The sequence below is a fragment of the Varanus komodoensis genome, unplaced genomic scaffold, assembly GCF_004798865.1.
Source record: "Varanus komodoensis strain SLA01 unplaced genomic scaffold, ASM479886v1 scaffold18_1, whole genome shotgun sequence".
NCBI lineage: Eukaryota > Metazoa > Chordata > Lepidosauria > Squamata > Varanidae > Varanus > Varanus komodoensis.
The window spans coordinates 86715-106834 of NW_025335548.1; the positions used below are offsets into that span (position 1 = coordinate 86715).

General features: G+C 46.4%; 1 protein-coding gene and 1 pseudogene across 2 annotated transcripts in view; one reads left to right on the plus strand and one right to left on the minus strand.

Annotated features, from left to right (window-relative positions):
• WIPF1 (WAS/WASL interacting protein family member 1) overlaps positions 1–20120 on the minus strand; it is a 73392-nt gene that overhangs the window by 35894 nt on the left and 17378 nt on the right. The window contains exon 1 of one of the 2 annotated variants that reach the window (XM_044427043.1): positions 7871–8093. The exons of the other annotated variant lie outside the window; for it this stretch is intronic. The gene's annotated coding sequence lies outside the window, so the exon portion shown is untranslated. Of the gene's footprint in view, positions 1–7870; positions 8094–20120 lie in introns of those variants that run through there. 2 annotated transcript variants of the gene reach the window in all.
• LOC123021895 lies at positions 16446–16587 on the plus strand (annotated as a pseudogene).

Below are 20120 nucleotides of genomic sequence, written 5' to 3' on the forward strand. Positions count from 1 at the left end.
CTAACAGATGGTTGTCCTAAATGCCTCCAGTGTGGGGGAGCCCACAACCTCCCTAGGAAAGTGCTTCCATTGTTGTATTCCTCTGACAGACAGACATTTTTTCTAATGTCCAGCTGAATCTGGCTTCCTGTCACTTGAGCCCATTACTCCATATCCTGCACTTTGGGATGATCAGGAAGAGATCCAGGTTCTCCTCTGTGTGACAAACCTTCAGGTACTTGAAGAATGTCATTGTATCTCCCCTCAGCCTTCTCAGAGCTAAACATGCCCAGTTCATTCAGCCTCTCCTTATGGGCTCTGTTTCCAGCCCCCTGATCATCTCTGTTGCCTTCCTCTGAACTTCTCCTGCATCTTTCTTAAAGTGTGGTACCCAGAACTGGACACACTTCTCCAGATGAGATCTAACCAGTGGATGATTTGGAAATGATACTTCTATTAATGCAACCCAAATAACTGCATTTGTTTTCAGCCCATCTCTATGCTTTTTGTAAAGCCACATTGACTTATTCTGTTACCATCTACCTTTTTGATCATAACTGAAGCTTTTTTTTTTTTTTTAAATTGCCATCCATCTTGGTTTTCTCTTCTGATTAGAGTCACTTACTCTGGAACCTTACTTATCACTGCTCTGGGTTTATTGAAACTGTCCTTCCTAAAATCCCTGGTATGGGTTTGAGTACACTTGGCTTTTGCTTCCTTTAGATTCCTTTAGAATCAAGAGTTCAAGTAAAGCATGGCCACTCTCAGTGCTTTTTTTGTCATAGAACGCACCGGAACAGAGTTCCAGCACCTTTTTTCAACAGATTTTCCAAGTTTTAAAAGTAATTTTTGAAAATTTGATGTTTGGTCCATGTGGATTTGAATCGCCCTGTCGAGCGTAGCAGGTCGGCGGCAAAATCATTAAAATGGCGCACACGGGCTGCTTGTGTGTGGAAACCGATGCATGCGTACTTCGTCCGCGCTGGTTGTGATTGGTTGTGTGGTTGCGCGCTGAGTGCTTACTGCGGGCGGCGACCGTTGTTTTGTTACACAACTGACGTGTGTGGGTGTGTGTACAGTGCTTGACTATGTGTGAAAGGTAAATAATTTCTTGAGTTCCAGCACCGTTTTCCTTATAAAAAAAACCACTGGCCACTCTCCCCCAGAGTCCCTATAACTATTGCCATAGTTAGTCTATTGCCTAAGCCACCTGTTAGTTAGAATCAGGCGGTCCAGAGGGAACATTAGGCTCTTGTGGCAGGCTGAGGACTGAACTGAGGGGAAGAGTGTAGCTTGGACAACTTGGCATTGTTATCCTATCCTATCCTATCCTATCCTATCCTTCACACTGCAGGTTGGGTCAAAAGAGCAGTTTACAACAACTCCACAGAGTAGCTCACTATCTTCTCCCTACTGTAGACTGGAGAGCTGTGCTGAGAGAGGGAGAGCAGTTTACAGCAGCCCTGCAATGTAGGCCACTGTTAATGCTGCAAGGTAGAAATGTGGTGGAGTCTGGCTTACCTTACCTTCCCAGTCAAAAAGTCTCCCATAATTTGCAGATTGTAGACATTTGGTCTCTCAGACCTCCTTGCAGCCCAAATGAAGCGCTTAGTCAGATGCAGGCTATTGGTTTACACTGTTGCTTTGCATGCGGCCTGACTTAAAGAAGGGATTCCTGTCTTTGATACCAACTTTTTTTTTCAGCCACCTTCAACCGTGGACTCAGGTAACACATCCTATTTGTACAGACTGGAAATAAATTCATGCTGCAAATGTCTGCCCTCACATACAGCCAAGCTGGTATCATCCACCTCAACAAGAAATTATTCAAATGGGGAAAACCCTCATTTTGCAGAAGTACAAAAAATCAAACCCCTCCAAAGGACAAAACACCAAAATGACAACCAAGCATGCCCAGTGGGAGGAAATGCCGCTTGATGCTGTGGAGACTGCTGGGAAAAGACCACTGCAAAGGAAGCGGGGAAGGGGATAAATGGGACAAAATCTTGAAAGGAGGCGGCAGCTGCCTGGCTGGAACGCTGAAGAGACACATTGCAAAGTTTTGCTGGAGGTCCCAGCTGTCGTCGTACACCAGCTCTGGGGCCCAACATCATTTGACAGAGTGAAGGCTTTGAGCAAAGCTGCGCGGCTCTTAGAGCTGGACACCATGTATGCGCCTGCCCAGTCTGAATGAAGCCACATCTGCTGGTGCCTCAGCCAAGGCCCCTGCCACACTGCACCCCTCCGTCTGCCAAGGAACAAATCTGTCTACTGCGTTCACCACATAAAGAAGGAAGTAGCGGCCATGTAACTGTTCCTCAACCTAGTAATTTTTCCTGGCTGCAAACCCTACAAAGCTATGTTTTGGCTAGGGAAGTCTACCCCTAAACACTAAAGATGTCACTGCAGGCTTCAACTACATGGATAATTATATTAAAAACCTGAAACCCCCATCAGTCAGTGTCGCCCATACTGGGCTCCATGGGGCAATGATCTGATGCAAAATACGGCAGCTTTCCCTATTCCTGGGAGTGTGGGTTGGCTTGTGGATGTTCTCTGTATTCCTAGTTATGCTGTGAAGTGTTTAAATTGTTCTCCTGCTCCTACAATATGAGCTTCAAGTTTTAATTCAGAAAAAAACAACTAGGTGAGCTTCAGCAATGAGCCGAACACTGGCTTAGCAACCTGCAAAGTAAGTAGAAATACTTGTTTCCTGTGTAGCTTAAGCACCTGCTAAAACCACAATCATAGAATAAGAAGGTCTCTCCTCTTGTTGAAGTCTCACACTTTATTTCAAGTGTCAGTTAATCTGCCTGGTCTCACTATACAGCTATGCAAAGCTGCCAGTAGGGATAAATACCTTGGCTGCACCAGGAAAGGAAGAAATTGTTTTAAGTTTGACTCAACTTTCTTTCCATTTATTTAGTTTCAATTGTTAAGAAATGGAAAGCTGAATTTCCAAGGTTCTTGGAAAAAACACTTCCTTGCCAAAAGGAAACTTGAATCCCAGTTCCTTGGAAACCTTATGCCCATACATCTGTAGAAGGTTTAGATATCCCATCATGTCAGGGCTTACTTAGTCTGGACAGCAGTCCTAAACCAGATCATAAAAACCTTTCAAACATTCCTGTTTTGTGTATTTTTAGGGATACTATTCAACCGAACTACTTAAGCTTTTCTGTTTAGTTAGCTTTCTGAATTCTAGTTAGTTTTCTGAATTGCTTTGCAAATCTGACAAATACTTGAGGCCCACTTTCCCTAGCCAGGTGTAGTCCAACACATCTGGAATGCAACTCAGAGCACCACCCAATCATGCTGGCTGAGTGATGCTGGAAGTTGTAGTGCAGTCCCTCTGAAGGGTCCCCACTTGGGGAATGTAGACAGGGAAGCCATCAAAGGGAAAGTACTCCCCTGCTAGCAGCCAGCAGAGAAAGCAACTCACATTTATTGCACAAGGGCAGCCCGAATTCGAGCTGCTTTTCACATATTTCCCATTGCCTAATACCACACAGAAGCTGCTTCCTGAAGGAAGAACCCCAACAACTGCACCGCTCATACCGATCCACATACAGGAAAAACAATATGAAGAAACTTCATGTAGAAAACCAGAGCAAATTAACCACATATGCCTAAAAGAAGATTAGCAGATGCCAAATGCACTTTAAAAACCTGAACTGCAGTTATCTTTGCTGAGAAATGGCTTTGCGTGTGATCAGGCCACAAGTTGCTAGTCTGAAGGCCGGGGTCTCCATCCAGCAAAAGGGGCTTGCTGGAAAAGATCAGCCTGCAAGTTTCTGGAATGGCTTATGCGTGGTGCTATTTTTGAAAACATGCATTGCCTGTTTTTTCCCATTCTAAAGGTTAAAATGCTTGCTTTAAGGCTTAACCGGTGGGACTAAGGGCTTACTCTAAAATATGCTGTGATTTTGGCTCGGCCTCATTTGCCTTTGTTTCGCCTCCCACTGCAATGAGTGCCCAAGAGCTTCTCTGAAACTGAACTCAGCCTTTGGGCCAAACAAGGTACCCCATCCCAGCTCTAAAAATAAACTACCATGTAATAAACAACTTCATAATATTGTTTATCAAGGGGTTTTTTTTGGATCGCACACAAATAGAGCAGAAAAGCGTAACGAAAAGTACTCCTCCTAAACTACAAAACATTCGCTAGTCCCTCCCAGTGGTGAGAGCTTTTAATAGAACAACAACAAAATAACTTAATCTGGATACAAGTCGCAGGAGAAAGACAGCCATGCTGAGCAGGCCCACCGACAGGAAAAACACACTGGAGGCCAAACTAGTGCACAAGGCATGCGATGCTATGCAGCAAAACCACTTCTTGGAAGGTGCAGCTCAGAGGTTTTAATGAAGACTGCATGGGACACCAGTACAGAAGGCCCCACTGAAACAAAACTAAGCTTAAACAAGAACATAGCCATGCTTGGCTGAACACGCATGGAGCCCTAAGCGGCTTCTGCAATGCCAGGCTAACTGCCCTTCCTGCAGGCCGTTGCACCTGCGTCGTAAGAGGAAAAGAACGGCCTGCCTGTCAGCATGAAGGTCAGCCTAGCTCGGCACCCTCATCCCACTGGGGCCAGCCAGATGCCTTTGCAGGGGCCTCAGGCCGGGCAGGAAGGCAATAGCGGGGGCTGGGGGCCGTAGTGACATCATAGCTGCCTGGCAGTGCCAGCCCCTTCCCTCCAGGAACTGCTTTTCACATTCTCCAAGCCAGACACCTTTGGTGCAAATGCCAGACATGAACTGGGAGGTGCATCAACTGCAAAATGCTCTTCAAAGCTGACATGCAGAAACTTCATGGAGCAGGCGTCTCAAGGCAAGAGAGGTACGCTGCAGGCCTGTTGCTCCTCTGCCCCAGAGCTGTTACCTGGGCTAGCAGGAAAGGCAGGTGAATTAAGTGGCTTACGAAGGTGAGAGGAAGGAACAACTCCAGTAGGAGCTGTCAGTGGACCTGAGTAGCCTAACTCAGTCCCAGCCTGCAGCCAGAACACTGTGCAGACTTACTTAGCTGGTAGGTGCAAACACATCCCATTTTTATTTACTGAACTGATGCAAACTAAACACAAACAACGTATCTATAAAAAGGAGACAGTGGTCTTCCAAAGGTCTTTCAAGAAAGCATAGGTGAAATTATCATCTCACCACCAATACCGGCGTGAGATTGGGTAGGCTATAAAATAGCAATGGGCGAAGTTGCTGATCCATAGTTGAACAAATCCCAGCCATCTACAAATGGCCCCAGAATGCACCAGGCACTGGCACCCAAACCGTTCCTGTGAAGCTACCAGCAACACTTCCAAAGCCAGCCTCACGGCTGCCCAGCTAAATCCATGTCCCCTCAACATGCCCAGCAAGAAATGCTGATGCAGGCTGCACATTTCCACTGACTTTGAGCACTGACGTTCCCACTTGGCATCCACAGTACTTCAGCCCTGTTTTCCCACCCAAGCCAGTTTTTCTTTCCCTTACTGAGTCTGAAGCGTTTCTTCATTTTTCATAAAATTGTGTATCCTTTTGTGCACTTTTTCCTGCCTCTCTCATTTGAATCTGGAAAATTCATTCCTTCATCGCCCTTCTTTTTTTCACGAATGCCAGTTTACACATTTTTGTACAAGCTTCATGTTGGATTTCCTCCTTTTGCTTCTGCCACAATACTCAGAATACTCAACTTCCTCTTATTTGACTTCTCAGTTTTTCTCATCAAACAGCATTATTTGTTTATACAACCCAGACTCTCATTTGCCGCTTTGTTTATGAACAACTTTAAATGCTCAAGTGAAGCATTTTCAAATATTTTCCATTCATTTTATGCTTCATGCTGGGCCTAAAACCAAGTTAACGAAGTGGAACAAAGCAAGAAACCTACAGCCAAGGAAGTGGCTGGTTAGCAACTTCCCATCAGTGACTTGGTTCACATGACATGACAACACACCATGCCCCATGGTGGCTTATGCAAGGTGGCTTATTTTTCCCAAACCTGCCACCCTGAGCATGCATGGAGGAAGGGAATAAATACCAAGGAGGTGGACTTACTCATCCATGAAAGTCCCTTCCCCACAAATAAAGCTGGCAAATTGTTATTGTATTATTGAGGGTTCATAAAATTAATTTCATTGCGCAAGCTGATGCAACTTTCCCTCAGCAGTCGGCAACCCGTGTGGCTACTGAGCCAGTGACTGCAGAAAGGTGCTGATGATTCAGGGACCGAAGCAACGAGTTCTGCTGCAAAGTTACCTTGGATGCAGGCTGGAGACGGCAGGAGGATTGAGGGAGGCACAGCAAGGCACAGCAATCCCGATCCTCTGTCAGGAGTCCTGTGGGTGGTTCAGCAGACAACCGCTCCGTGGTGGTTTGTGAACAGGGTAGTCTGGTGTAATGTGCAGAACTCGAACCCGCTTAAATCAGCATTTCATAGATTTAAGGGTATTTCCATGAATCCACTTCTAACTCCCCTATAGACACCACCATTTTGTATCAGAGCAGAACATGCTGATAATTTTGTTCCATGTGTCGAAATTCAAACACAGCTTGTGGCTTTTCTTAGTGTCAATATATGTACAAAACTGGGGTGGGCAAAAATCTCCCATTAAATGGTAACATCAAGAATCAGCATATTATAAAACGAACATTTGCACATGTGGAGCAGGCCACAAAACATAATAGTGCTGCAACCACAGAGAAGCTGGTCCAGTTCCAAAAGCGCTCTGTGGCCATCTCTGCAAGCAAGACTTATTATATTCACCACAGAGTTCCTTCTCCCAAGGAGTTCAAAGGTGGCACGCCTGGCTTTTCCTCCCTCTTTCCCCAGTTTGTCCTCACAACAACAGTCTGATAGGATTTGAACCAGGGCCTGCTCCCCAGTCCAAGTCTGACATCCTAACCATCCTAACTTCAGGCAAAACATGCAATGCTGAGATTTTCCAGAACAAAGCAGCGTTGTTTACAAAGGCCAGAGTCCAAAGAATCATGACACAGGTTCTATAACTCTTAGTACCCTTTAAACTGGTTTTTCCTCAAACAGCAATCCCCAATAGCTCCACAACAAATGGCTATTGAAACCAAGGGGAACTTTGCAAATAATTTGCCATACAGCAGGTGGGAGAGTTCAGCTTTCCTCTGTGGAAGGCTCTCATTTGAGGGTAAGCAAACCTCAGGATCTTGACCAGTTTCCTTCACCCTCACTCTTACTCCTAAAGCAACAATTCTTTGACCAAGAGAAATAAGACTGAAATGTGACAGAGGAGAAGAAAAGGAAATCATACAGTCTTAAATTTCTGAAAAGGGGAGAAAGCTAACAAACTACACTAAAAGGAGCAAGACGTGCAAACCAATCCCATGTTTACACAGAAGAAAGTCCTACTGAGTTCAATGAAGCTTACTGCCTAGCAAGTGTATTTAGGATTGCAGCCATGCAATGCCATCCTAGCCATGTTTGCTCGGAGGTAAGATCCATTTTGTTTAAAGGAACTTAATTCACAGTAAGTATGCATAGGAGTGCATCATTAAGCCTTTTATATCAGCCAGTTCATTTAAGTTCAGGTTTCTGTTTATTGTCTCTGGCTCACCAGTAAGACATGCTGCAGTTTAGCAATGCTTTCATTATGAAATATTAAGCTCCACATTTTTTACAAAAAGGCAGAGAGAGAGCGCATATGAAAGAAAAGACAGCACAGAAACTAATCAAGTTTAACATCAATTCTTCCATGTTCACAGATTATATGCATATTTTCTTTTCAGATGAACTGGTGTGCAGAAGTTCCATGCCTTCCATCAAAAGTCTCATACTGCAAGCTTTCTAGCCCACCTATGACAAACTTTAAAAAATGTTACACTCGTTGTTGGAAAGGATAAGAGGAGTTGCGGCAAAAACACAAACCTGAACTGTCTTCAGCAGCGGAACTGTCACTTCTGAAGTTCACTTCAGCTTTCTACTGATTTCCTGTGAGCGAAGCGTTGTGACAACACACTTCCTCACTGCACCTTGTTAAAATACTTGCTTCATCTGCTTTGCCTCTCATGGAAATTTAAACGTCACATAACTACAGCCCTCCCCTCTCTCTTTCTCTTTTACCACCAACTAGGTTTTGCTTGTTCAGCCTCTTGGAGTTCCCTAAAATTAAAGGGTAAACACGAGGACACAATTAAAGGTGTACAGGGACAGCTCTTGGGCCAGTCCAGGACCATCCACAGGCCCCGGAGAGACAGAGGAGCCGCTTCTGAAGCAGACTCATCTGCTGACTCACACAAACCATGCTGTTGCCTCAGCCAGCACTGAACCAAAGAGACAAGACCACACAAATGTGCATAAGCATATATACAAAGCACAGTAATTCCCCTATTAACTCCATCCTGTCCCAGAAGCCCTTCTGCAGCAGAGGCTGTATTTCTGTTCCTCATGCTAGTTAGGTTACCAAGATGTCTAAATTTGCCTCTAGGCGGGAATGCAGTTTATTGCACCATTGCACCAGGCAGCGTTCACTGTTTTGAAAGAGGGCCCTGCAAGAGGAAGAATTAGCAACTTTTTCAAAACAGAATTGCTTCCGCCACAAGGCCCTCTGCTGCGGATTACTGAGCATGAGCAGTAAACCCAGCCTTGCCAGTTAAGAAATGGAAGCATAGGCAAGCCCAATTTTAGCAGTACATGAGATGGAGGAAACAACATATGAGATTTCCAAGCAATATTCTCCTTTCTGGGCTCCTAATTCATGCAAATTTAGCCTATCTCCATTGCAAACATCCTGGCAAATTCAGCTTGGACGAATACTGCAATCCTCTACACACTGATATAGGGATCAGGCCCTGCTGATGGTGCTGTAAAATTGCTAGAGCAGTTTGGAGGCAAAATACGAAACGCCTCAGAAAGTTGTCACTGAAGAGGGAGCAGCAGTGGCACAAAACGTAGCAGACAATTATGCAAATTGCTCAAGAAACCATAGGATCAGAAGCAGGACAAGACATACTGGCACAGAGTTTTTAAACGAAGAGCTAAATATCCATTTAATGATGGCTAGGCAGGAAAGCAGTAGGGCTAATTTTTCATTTCCTTATTTGTTTTGATTCACGTGGAAAGGGCATTTGGAACTGGCAAGTCTTGTGGTCTGTTCTTTCCAGCAGTACTGGGAAGTTACTTACCTCAGGCTCAGCTGAAGCATTATGATTACATGCATGGCTATACATGGATGGATACTTCATTCCTTCATCAGGCCCTGAATTCCCTGAGTTTGCCCTGCCCACTCCCTGTGCCAGCCACCACACAAGTGACCCACCAACATGGAGAGGTGACTGTTGACAGACTCTCGGTTTTCAATTCGCAAGGAACGAACACTCAGATTCGTGGGAAAGGTCTACACATCTAGACTTCTGCAGCTTTATTGGATTGGTGCCCCACTTCCTGCAGTAACTAATGACAGCATGCCCCCGGATAGAGACAAACGCAACACAAAATCACTGCCCATGTACGGACACTTTTATGACCTGCTAGTCACACACACCAATACAGAGGGTTACGTTCCAGATAATGTTAGTACAATAGCATGTTGTTGTCTTTAGGCATGCCGTAATCTAAACCTATCAGGAATACTGGTAACAATAGTATGGAAAATACCACTGATTGCTTCATTGACATGTCAATTCAGTAGATTTCTTGCAGTTTGGATCAGCCTGTGTCTGTTTAAGCATACAAATGTGTCTGATTGAGGAACCATTCAGGAAAACTGGTTTGACAACTACACTGGTACAGGCACTTGCCTCTGTGGAACTAGGTGATTAAATGGGTCCACTCAGAAACAAATGAATGTCTTTGTCTTGACTGTCTACACCACTGATAGTATTTCCCCACTGACATTATTAGCCTACAGCTAATTCCATCTTCTTAAAGGAACAGCAACACTAAACAGAAACCTGACTAGGAATTCTGCTGCTTTCTGAGAAAGGGGCACAGGTTTGATTTTACAACACAAAGGCACATATAAGCAACCTTTTTCTTCCAGGATTTCTCTGAATTTCCCCAGCACTGTCATCAGCTTGCTGTCCTCCCTCTCCCATGATAGAGACCATTTTGGCTTGCCACACCCTCCTCCTCTTCTACTTTTATTTTTCCTGGAGACTGCTTTTTGCAATCTCCATTTTGACAGCCACTAACAGCACTCCCAAATACCCAAGTGGCACCAGTAAAAGGAGTGAGCTGCACTTTCCCAGCTTTTCCAGAGACTCTAGTGACTCTAAGGACACCTAGAGTCTCTGGAATGGTAGAAAAGTTGGGAGTATCAGGGCCTATCAGAGGAATAAGAAAGTCTGAGGATCCTCATGCCAAGGGAGGATAAATCTCTCTGCCCTCTTTTAGTGAGCAAAGATTTCTTGCATCTTTGTTTTGAACTGACAGCTGTCAGGACAAACCAAAGTCCATGGTTGGTGTCTGCTGCATTTTGACAGCAGCTGCACCACCCGCCCCCCAAGACATTACCCAAGCAAGACTTCCCATTTCACACTTCGGGAATTGCACAATTCTGGCTCAATTAAACAGCAGCTCTATTTGTTCACAGCTGGGACATAAATTTTACTGGCAAACCACTGCCAACTCCTCCAACATGTCATTTGAAAAGCTCTATCCCGAAAAAAGAAAGAAAAGTGGGGAAAGTAGGAAAAAATTGCATGAGTTGAAATAGCTCCCAACTGCAACAGAGCCACTAAGTCCTCTGAGATGCCAGCTAGTGGCCAGAGGAGGAAGGAGGGAGTGACAACCCATGGTGAGCCAAATCATCTGTAAGGTGTACTATGGGTTGTTCTTGCAACAACTAACCCACCCCAGGTTATTGTCGGGGTGGGTTGGGATGATGCGCAAACCCACCAAGTGCAGCCGCCTATGGCTGCAACCCATCAGGAACAGAGGACTTCTTTTATCCCAAAGGATAAAATTTGGAGAAGGTCTTGGGCATTTAGTCCAGGGATGTATAGGGCCAAGGGGAATGAGAAAAGTATAAAACTGCAGCTTGTTCTATCTAGCCTGAAGTTCTTCTTGCCATCCACTAAATCTTTGGAGAAGTACTGCAAGCTTTTCAAATGGAGCAAATCCTGTTTAAAAGCTGAGGATGCAAATGCCTGTTATTTACATTGGAAGAATCTTTTGCACACACAGTTAAAATGATCTCTTTCAGTCAGCAGGAAAAAAAGGCTTTCTGCAGTAGACCCCCTGAGCATGAAAGAAGCTGAAGGAAGTTGAAGAGTTCAGGAAGTTACTTGATGTTTGCTTGTGAGACACTATTCCATTGTCTCTGTGTTCAGCCCAAAACTGATATAGTCTTGAAAGACTTGGGGTGTGTGTGGGGGGGGGAGGGAATGCTAGTGGTCTTTGCCAGGAATAGCAGGCCCCCGCTTTGGAAGAGGACTCAACGGACTCATTTGCGGCAGCGCGAGAGTGGTTTTCGGAAGCTATGATACGCAGGAGGGAAAAGGAAGCACCGGCACTGCATGCTTCCACGCCACAGCTAAAATGGGGCTTTCACAGCATCCTCAACCGAAAAAATGTCATCCCTCATTGCAAGGGAGGAGGAGGTGGAAAGCTGAGGGGCTCGTTTTGAATATGCAAATATGAATACAGTTGTGCTTCCTCATGCTCCATAATGTCCTAAGCTATTCCTTGCACTCAAGGGTCAAGCGACACATTGTGTTGATTGCACTGCAGGAAGATGAGCCTATTCTTTCTATTTTAGAGTTAAGTGCGGACGGCCCCTATTATGATTAATGCCACCACCATCACAACCATAAAGACTATTTATTTATTTATTTATTTATTTATTTAAAGCATTTTTATGCCGCCCCCTTTGCAACAAGCCTCGGGGCCGCTTACAAAGGGACAGAAGGCTTGAATTTCCCCCACCCGGCCTGTGTTTGCTTCCCAGTTGTCCATTTTTGCACTGCTGCACTTTCTCTCTCCCATTACCAGGCCTGGGAATTTAGCATGGCTCCCAGTGGAAACTTCTAAACATCTCCCTGCAGAGCGTGGACGGTCCCGATCCAAATGGGAGCCATGCACATTTACTGCAAAGTAAAAAGAATAGGCTCAGGTCTATGCTACACAATGTACAGTATGTAATGCATCCTTGGTCCCTAATCAAATGAGTTCTGTGGTTTACAAGATTAGCCCAATTGGCTACTGGTCAATAGCAATCAAAGTGTCCATTTTTGGTGGTACAGATAAATAGAAATGTAATAAATGCAGAGTAAAAACAAGCTCAGTTATAATACTAACGATATCAGTTAAAAACACTGCAGACTCTTCAATAACCAATTGGCGGACAGCAACAGCTGAAGAGAACAACTGTGCCAGTGTCCCACTTGTGGGCGTCCCACAGGTGTCCAGTGGGTCACTGTGCGAAACAGACGGACGGACCCGGAGGCCCTAGTTCTGATCTCCAGGGTATGTCTCAGAGACTCGCAATATATTGGCTAAGTTGCAAGGAAAGTGCTGGTATCAGAATTAAGAAGCGCTTCTGTGGAGCTACAATGAATTCCGGATGGCTCTCACTCCTTTGTGCCCCACCTCCCATGGAAGCACAGCTCTTCCTTCTGTACGGCTCTCTGCCCCCTCAAGGATGTAGGCACAGCCTATTCAAAGTTATTAACTCAGAACAGCTTCTGAATTGCACCAATGCAGAGAGCAATGCAAGCACAAGAGACCTCCAATTTTCTGCCAATTTTCTTCCCAGCCTCACCCGAAAAGCCAGGGATTGAACCTGCGAGCTTCCCACAAGCAGGGGAAGTGTTCTCCCACCAAGGATGTTATGAGAAGGCCTGCTCTTCGAGGACAGGGCAGGCTGCTTACCTGCAACTGTGGCAGCTGCACATCCGGAGAGTACATCCCGACAAACTCTAGAGCTGTGCCGCCTCTCGGCTCAGGGTCTGCCGCAGCCGAGGAAAGAAAGGGGGAGGAGGGTTGTGTGAGCTCACAGCTGACCACTCAAAGCTGGGCAGCCACAGGTAAGCAGCCTCTCCTTCTCTGCAGTCTCTCTGACTCACACCTATGGGCCGTTAGGAAGCAGAAAGAGGGGGACTCTGCTGTGTGGGGATCTGAGAGAGCCCAAACTGGCAAAAGTGGCATCAGTGTGAGCGCTGAGGCCCAAAAGGTGAGGCTTGAGAAATTCAGACGGGTGGCCACCATACATGGCTGGGCTAGAGACACCCCTTTGGGAAAGGTGGCAGAAGGCTCTGGCTCTCCACTTGCAGGAGGACTGCCCGAGGTGGGTGCTGGAGGCCCACATCCTGTTTGGCAAGACTCTGTGAGGGAGCCGATTAGTCTTTCCAGGACGGGAATGATGGAGACACATGTAGATGCTCTGACGGCTGGTGGCCAAGAGAAGCAGAAGGCTGGTGCCCTGTGCACCTCCAGCGAATGAAGTTTTACTTCATGGAGAAGTAGGATGAGGAAGTTTACTTGGAGAAGTTCTCCAAGTTTACTTGGAGAAGTAGGATGAGGAAGGCAGGCTGACGGCATGAGGGAGGCGGCATTCCCTTCTTGAGCTGTAGCTATTTTGGCATAGCCCTTCGATGCAGACCAGCTCCCTAGCTAGCTTCACTTCCCGTACTGGCTGTTACTTAAGCCAGGAGGAACCAGGAGAAGTGCTGTTGTGAGGCCAATGCCTTTTAATATAGCTATCACTGTATGTTCAAGGAATTATTACGGCTTCCTCTTCAGCAAAGCATTCAAATGAGTTACTCCAGATGTGGGGCAGCAGGCGGCCATTCAAAGGAAAGAAAATAAAAGCAGAGGAGACCCAAGGCCTAGCTGCACTCATGCTCTTGCATGCACACATTCCCTCACACTTCTCTGGTCAGTCATGCATTTCAGACCAGGCTGTAGGCTTCCTTGGGGAAACTGCCCATCTTTCTCTCAATGACACCCCAAGAATAGTAGGCCTATTCAGATCTGAACAGGCCTTAACTATCAAGGCCGTGAGTGGGTAAAGAGGGAAGTGGGGGTGGCACACTCAGGCAAAAGATGTGCCCTATTCATTTGGAGGGATGACTCAATCGCACCATGTTGGACTGTGCCAAGTCCCATCTTGTCCTTCTGCTGCCAGCCAGATGACGTTCCTTCTGCGGACCCCCGAAGCCGATGACTGTTCTGCTTCTAAAAGGCTTGATTGTTCAACCGGTTCCATTGTCCAAGCTCTACCAGCAGCTCATGCGGGAGGCTGACCAGCCTGGCTAAGTACCGACTACCCGGACTGGTGACATCTCCCCAGGGTCTGGGGCAGGGACCCTTCTCAGGCATGTTACCAAACATCCACTGAACTGGAGATGTGGCTGTACCTGGACCCTTAATACCTTCTAAGCAGGTGCTCCACCACTGACCTATAACCTTTCTTCATGCAGCTGTACAGGAACCCAGCTGCATGCCTGGGTTTCCTGGAGAGCTGACAGTAAATTATGTAGCGCTTTTGTTCTGACACCTAGGAGCTAAACTATACATTATTCACATACGGACATGATACAGCCCCGACACCACCAGCCCTGCATCCAATGCAGCTTCGGGCAGAGAGTAGATTTTAACAGAAAAAGTCAGGGAGGAAGGACTTATTTAAAGTTTCTATATGCTGTCCAATACTAAAGGCTCTGAACGCCTTACTTAGCCGGGCTCCTCCAACCTGGTAGCTTCCAGGAGTGTTGGCTTGCAATGTCCAACTTTCCCAGCCATTGGCTCTGCTAGCTAAGATTGATGGAGACTGCAGCACAACACATCTGGAGACTATCGGGTTGGGCAAGGCTGGCTTAGCCATTCCCGTAACCGTTTTTGTTGTTGTTTAATTGCAAACCGGATTCCCCCCCCCTTTTTTTTACACTTTGTAAAATACCATGCACACTGAAAAAGATAAAGAATCCAGAAAAGTCACTATTTGATTTCTGCCCCACCTATTTTCTTTTAAAGAACTCAAAATAGCGGACATCACACACCGCCTGCTGCTCTCAATCTTATCCTCACAACAACCCTGTGAGGTAGGTTGGGCTGAGAGTCTGTGACTCACCCAAAGTCACCCAGTTGGCTGCACGGTCAAGCGGTGACTAGAACCCAGACCACCTGAGTGCCATTCCCAGGCTCTTATCCACTACACCACACTGGCTCTCCAGAGTAATAATAATACTCCAGAAATTAGTAACAACCAGGACTCCATCACATTTGGACACATGATGAGCCAGTGCGAACACCTGGTTCTAGCCCCCACTCCGCCATGCAATTCACTGGGTGACTTTATGCCAGTCACTGATTCTGAGCCTAACCTACCTCATAGGGCTGTTGTGAGGTTGAAATTGAAAAGCAGAGGGCCATGCAAGCCATCGTGGGTTCCTTTAAAGAAGGAAAAAATGTGGAATACAAATGCAGGAGGAGGAGAAAGAAGAAATGCATGGTTAGCTCCTTGGCTTCAAGGTGCTCCCAGACCATTTTCTCTCATACCGGGGTTAACTTTAAGGGAAAATTACACGGTTAAAGGATGGTAGCATGTGGTGCAGCTATCTTAGCCAATGATATGAAAATAGCCTATTTTCAGTGTCAGGGGAGGAAAAAACCCTTAACAGCATAAAGTTGGTTTAAGACAGAAAGCTGGTTTGACCATAAAGACCCAGAGCAATTTCCCAATGGTGAACCATTACAGAAACCCTTCATTTGCACCCTATAAAATTCGACTTTGTAAAAGTTCCTCTCTTTAAAACGTATCTACACTTATACACAAATATTTTGAAACATTAGTGACAATACCTCACATAGTGTGATCTTTGGAAAAGCACATGAAATTTTCCAGTCCCAAGAAAAATAAGCTTTGTTTCAAGTCCTCAGCAAAGGCTTTAAGTGCTCACGAACACCAGGAAAATCCAAAGCAGCAATGGCATTTCAACACAAGATACTTTCCGTGGCACAACACGGTATGTCGGATCACAAAACATCGGCTTTGGCTGCGTTGCCCTCCCCCGTGACCCCTGCTGCTGTTTCGATTTCCTCTGGTTAATTATCAGCACCTTGGGTTGCAGCAAATTAGTGAGCAGTGGGTGCTGGTTACTGGGGGGTGAACTAGAGCATGTGAGATATAGGACAAGTCTCCCTTTGGTACAAGTATGTAATGCATACCTAAACAAGCTGCCTCACAAAGTTTCAAATAAGCTTGTGTCATGGTGACCAGAAAGAGTCCACAACCAGAGAGATCTCCGCTGGGCTGCAAGACAGAAGCAGCCATTTGGCCCAAGAATGGCTTTTCCCACCAAGTTTCCTTCTGAAGCCCTCAGAATACAGTGCCAGATCTGTGGATCTGTAAGAGGTTACTTTACGCCAAGGCAAATTTCCCCTCAGGTCTCTGCTCCAGTTGGACTGTTCCTCCCTGCACCACATGGCTTTCTCCCATCAATTGATCCTCAGGACAGATCTATAATGGGTTCTATATAACAATCACCATCATCCATTCTTTATCGCTTCTTGGCCTTTTGGCTAAGATCAAGTGTAGTATCATCATCCATTTTACTAGCAAGCCCTGTTGGTTGGATTTTACCTGGAAAAACAGGGTGTAAGACATTGTGATAAATAAAAACATGTATATAATTTCAGCTTTCAGTGGGGACATCACCGAGAAGGCCTTGTCCTTGCTGCCCAGTTCTAATGTCAAGACACCCATCTGGTTCCTTTGTGCATCCACAAGTACGCAAGCTAACTTAGCATGGGAGCTTAAACTAGCCCGAGTCAGAAATTTCCCCAGATAAAGTATCACCTCGGTGTGGAGCTCCCCAGTCGGCTTTGGACGAGCAACTCTCTCTTAGCCTCACTTCTGCAAAGCTGCTCTAATAAAATTGTGAAGCATCTTGAATATTCTTACCCCTTCATATCAGCCGTCTACAACTGGGTTCCCTTCTGATGTTTTGGACTACAGCCCCTGCATTCCTGACCATTAGCTATGCAGGCTGGGGCTGATGGGAGGTGAAGTCCAAAACACCTCAGGCTAGGGAAGGCTGAGATATATACATGTTACGTATTACCATTAGCTTTCAGAAACTCCCTGATACATGCACCATGACAGGACAGCTGGAATTTCAATCCACACACAAGCACAAGTCCCTTGAAAATAGGCTGATAGTAAACAAAAGATGCCAGATAGTAGCTGCCTGTTTTAAATGAGTTGGCATTCAGGTGCTTGGACTCTGAAGCTAGACACTGCATGGAGTTCTGTAGACCTGCTTGCCAGCCCTTAAGTATCCAAGCATTTGGCTCTGAGAAGAAGCAAGATGCTCCGTCGGGAGGGAAAGGACTCGAGATGAAGCAGACGCAGGGCCTGGAACCATCAGGTTCCGTTTGGACAGTGGAAATATTTGTTCACGTATTATTCAAAGCTAAGCTGTTTCAAGCCTCTTTTTAGAAGCCTTTAGAACAGGCTGACAGAGCCACTCAGAAACACGTGTTTGTCAGGCTCTTATTTCTTGGACTAACGCCCTACCCTAACTATACAGTCTTATATATGACTACTCTGGAGTTTATGTCATTATGTTCAGTGCAACTTACACTCTGGTAAGTGTGTGTAGCCGAGACAGGAAATGTGTGGCCCTCTGGGTGGTGCAACCTCCATTATTCCTCACCGTGAGGTTGGCTAAGGCTGATGGGAGTCACAGTCCCACATCATCGGGAGAGCCACACATTCCCTACCCGCTGGTATATAGGATAGCTTGAATGTGCATTGAGAAATCAGTGGTTTGTATACAAAGACGAGTAAGTGTTAATTATACAAGATGAGCCTATCTCATTAAGAAGTTTGAGGCCAGGCCTATTTCTTTGATTCAAGCATCCAGGGCTCCAATCCTGTATGCACTATTTGGAAGCAAGTCCACCAACCTCAGTGAGGGTTGGTTTCGGCTGAAGCGCTTAGCAGGTCTCCATTTAATGCCATGCCCTAGTTGTTGTACCTCACCGCTATGCTAATCTCCTCCTCCTCCTCCCCGCTTGCAACTCCCCCGGGCAAGGAGAACCTTGCATGGCACCTCCTTCAGTGCGTAACCCGCAGAACCTCCATCCGTTCCATTCAGAGAAATTTGAGGCTTGCATTCTAGTGGTGGGCAGGGCCGAGGAAAAAGGGGCAGGGTAAAATATCAGGGGATTCTGGCTTAAAGCGCTCACTGCCAGCAGCTTGACAGCAGGAGGGGCATTTCAACCCTTAATAGAGCAGGGGGTGAACAAAAGTAGGAGGAACAAGGCAGGGTCACCTGGAGAAGCCTAGTAGACCAGACTGAGGCCTGGTCTGAAGGTTCCCATCCTGATTTAAAGCGATGGAGTATTCAGTTCTAAAAGTCAACAATTGCAAACATTTTCAACCATGCATGTTCTCCATGAAGCATTCTGATGATAGCGGCCTTATAGGATTGGAATTCTATGCCTCTGAAGGTCTGCCAAAGGTAGATGCTGATCCAAATCCCAGAGGAAACACAAGACCCTTTTAATCAGATAACCATGGGCTTACTTTAATGACATATGTATGCAAGGCTATTTTAAATCATTTGAACTCCCACTGTTTCTGTTTAAAAAGGTTGCTGTTGACCCAGACCCTTCAAGAACACCGAGGACTACAAATCCAAACATCACACTTCTAGGAAAAATAACTCCTTCTCTTTACTCGCTCTCAGGTCATCCAGATTCCTTTCAGGCTGACATAAAAGTTCTGGAAATCTGAACCAATTCTATTTAAGGGCCTACTGATGCACGGGCGCTCATGTGGTATGGCCAAATAAGAAGCCAGGCGCAGCTCTGCTGACATTGAGCATAGGAAATGCCAAGTAAACAGCATTACACTGGGAATTCTGCTAGGGGAAAAAGCACCAGAGGGTTACAACATCCTGGAGCAGGCAGTCTGCTTGGCCAAACATAGCAAGCAGAATGGGATGGCCTTTTCAGGCTCATGGTTCCAATGTCTGCCCACAAATAAATGACTCCATCCAAAGGCCTAGTTGTATCCAGGATCTGCCATCTACGAAAAGAAGGGACCTTCCACAAGGGAAGAGCTCCCTTTTGGGGGAAGGGGGCGCTACCACACACGCTTCCATTCACGCCTCTCAGAAGGGTTCCCAGATCCTCTCTGTAACATTTTCAGTGGGTTACTTTGGCAAAGGAGGGGTGTCAGGATGTGGGCTGCTCTGGTGGCCAGAACCAGAGCTACCACCAGCACATTTGCAGGATCAGCCCAGGCCCTACTGGCTCTCTCAATCTACGGGCAAGTGCCAGCCGGGAATCCTGGGGGAAAAGCTGTATAAGAGCAAGCCCTTCCCTCCAAAACAGGCCTGAGCAGCACAGGTCCCCATTTGCTCTAGCCCCTGCTGTGTCTCCTGCCTTGCACAGGTTCTCCTGCACCCTGCCTGAATGCTCCTGCTCCCAGTTCCTGCCTTTCCAGATTGCCTTGCTGCTGTCCCTGCCTCTTGCCCGACCTGTATGCTGCCTTACGACGTTGCCTCAGCAATGTGGGTTTGTCTGCCAGCCGTGGTTCAACTCCTGGACCTGTTTCCTGACCCTTGCTGCATCTGGTTCCTCTCGTCTCCTGCATCCTTCTGCGTATCCTGCCTTGCCGTGCATCCTGCCTCAAGTGCCTGCATCTTGCCTGATGCCTGCTGCGTAGCAAGCTTTGCCCAAGGCACCTGCACCTCTGTGTGTCTTCCTGGTTCTCAGCCCTTGGCTTGTTCCTGGCCACGCCCTTGTTCTGCCCTGGAGCGCTCTTCTGGTTCCTGACCTTGATCTGTACCATGAGTCAGGACCGTGATTCGTACTTTCCACCGAACCCTGCTTTTGGGCTCTGTCTTTTCTGCTGCCCTGGTCCGGGTACCTCTGTGGCTCTTGCCTTGTCTCTGGCTGTCCACATCCCAGACCCTGACAAGGGGTGAGGAACTTCACTTCCAACAAGGCGTCTGATCCACTGACATTAAGGATCCAACCCACAGAACTTTGGAAAAAAATGTTCTTATTTTGTAGAGACAGTAATAAAGACTGGGCAATGTCCAGTTCAACATGTTCACTCAAGTTACTTCTGTTCTGCCAGCATAACCAAATTCCAGACAGATACTAAGACATGCTCATGCCAGGGCAACATAGTTGGTGTAAGCAATAGCATCAAACCGGA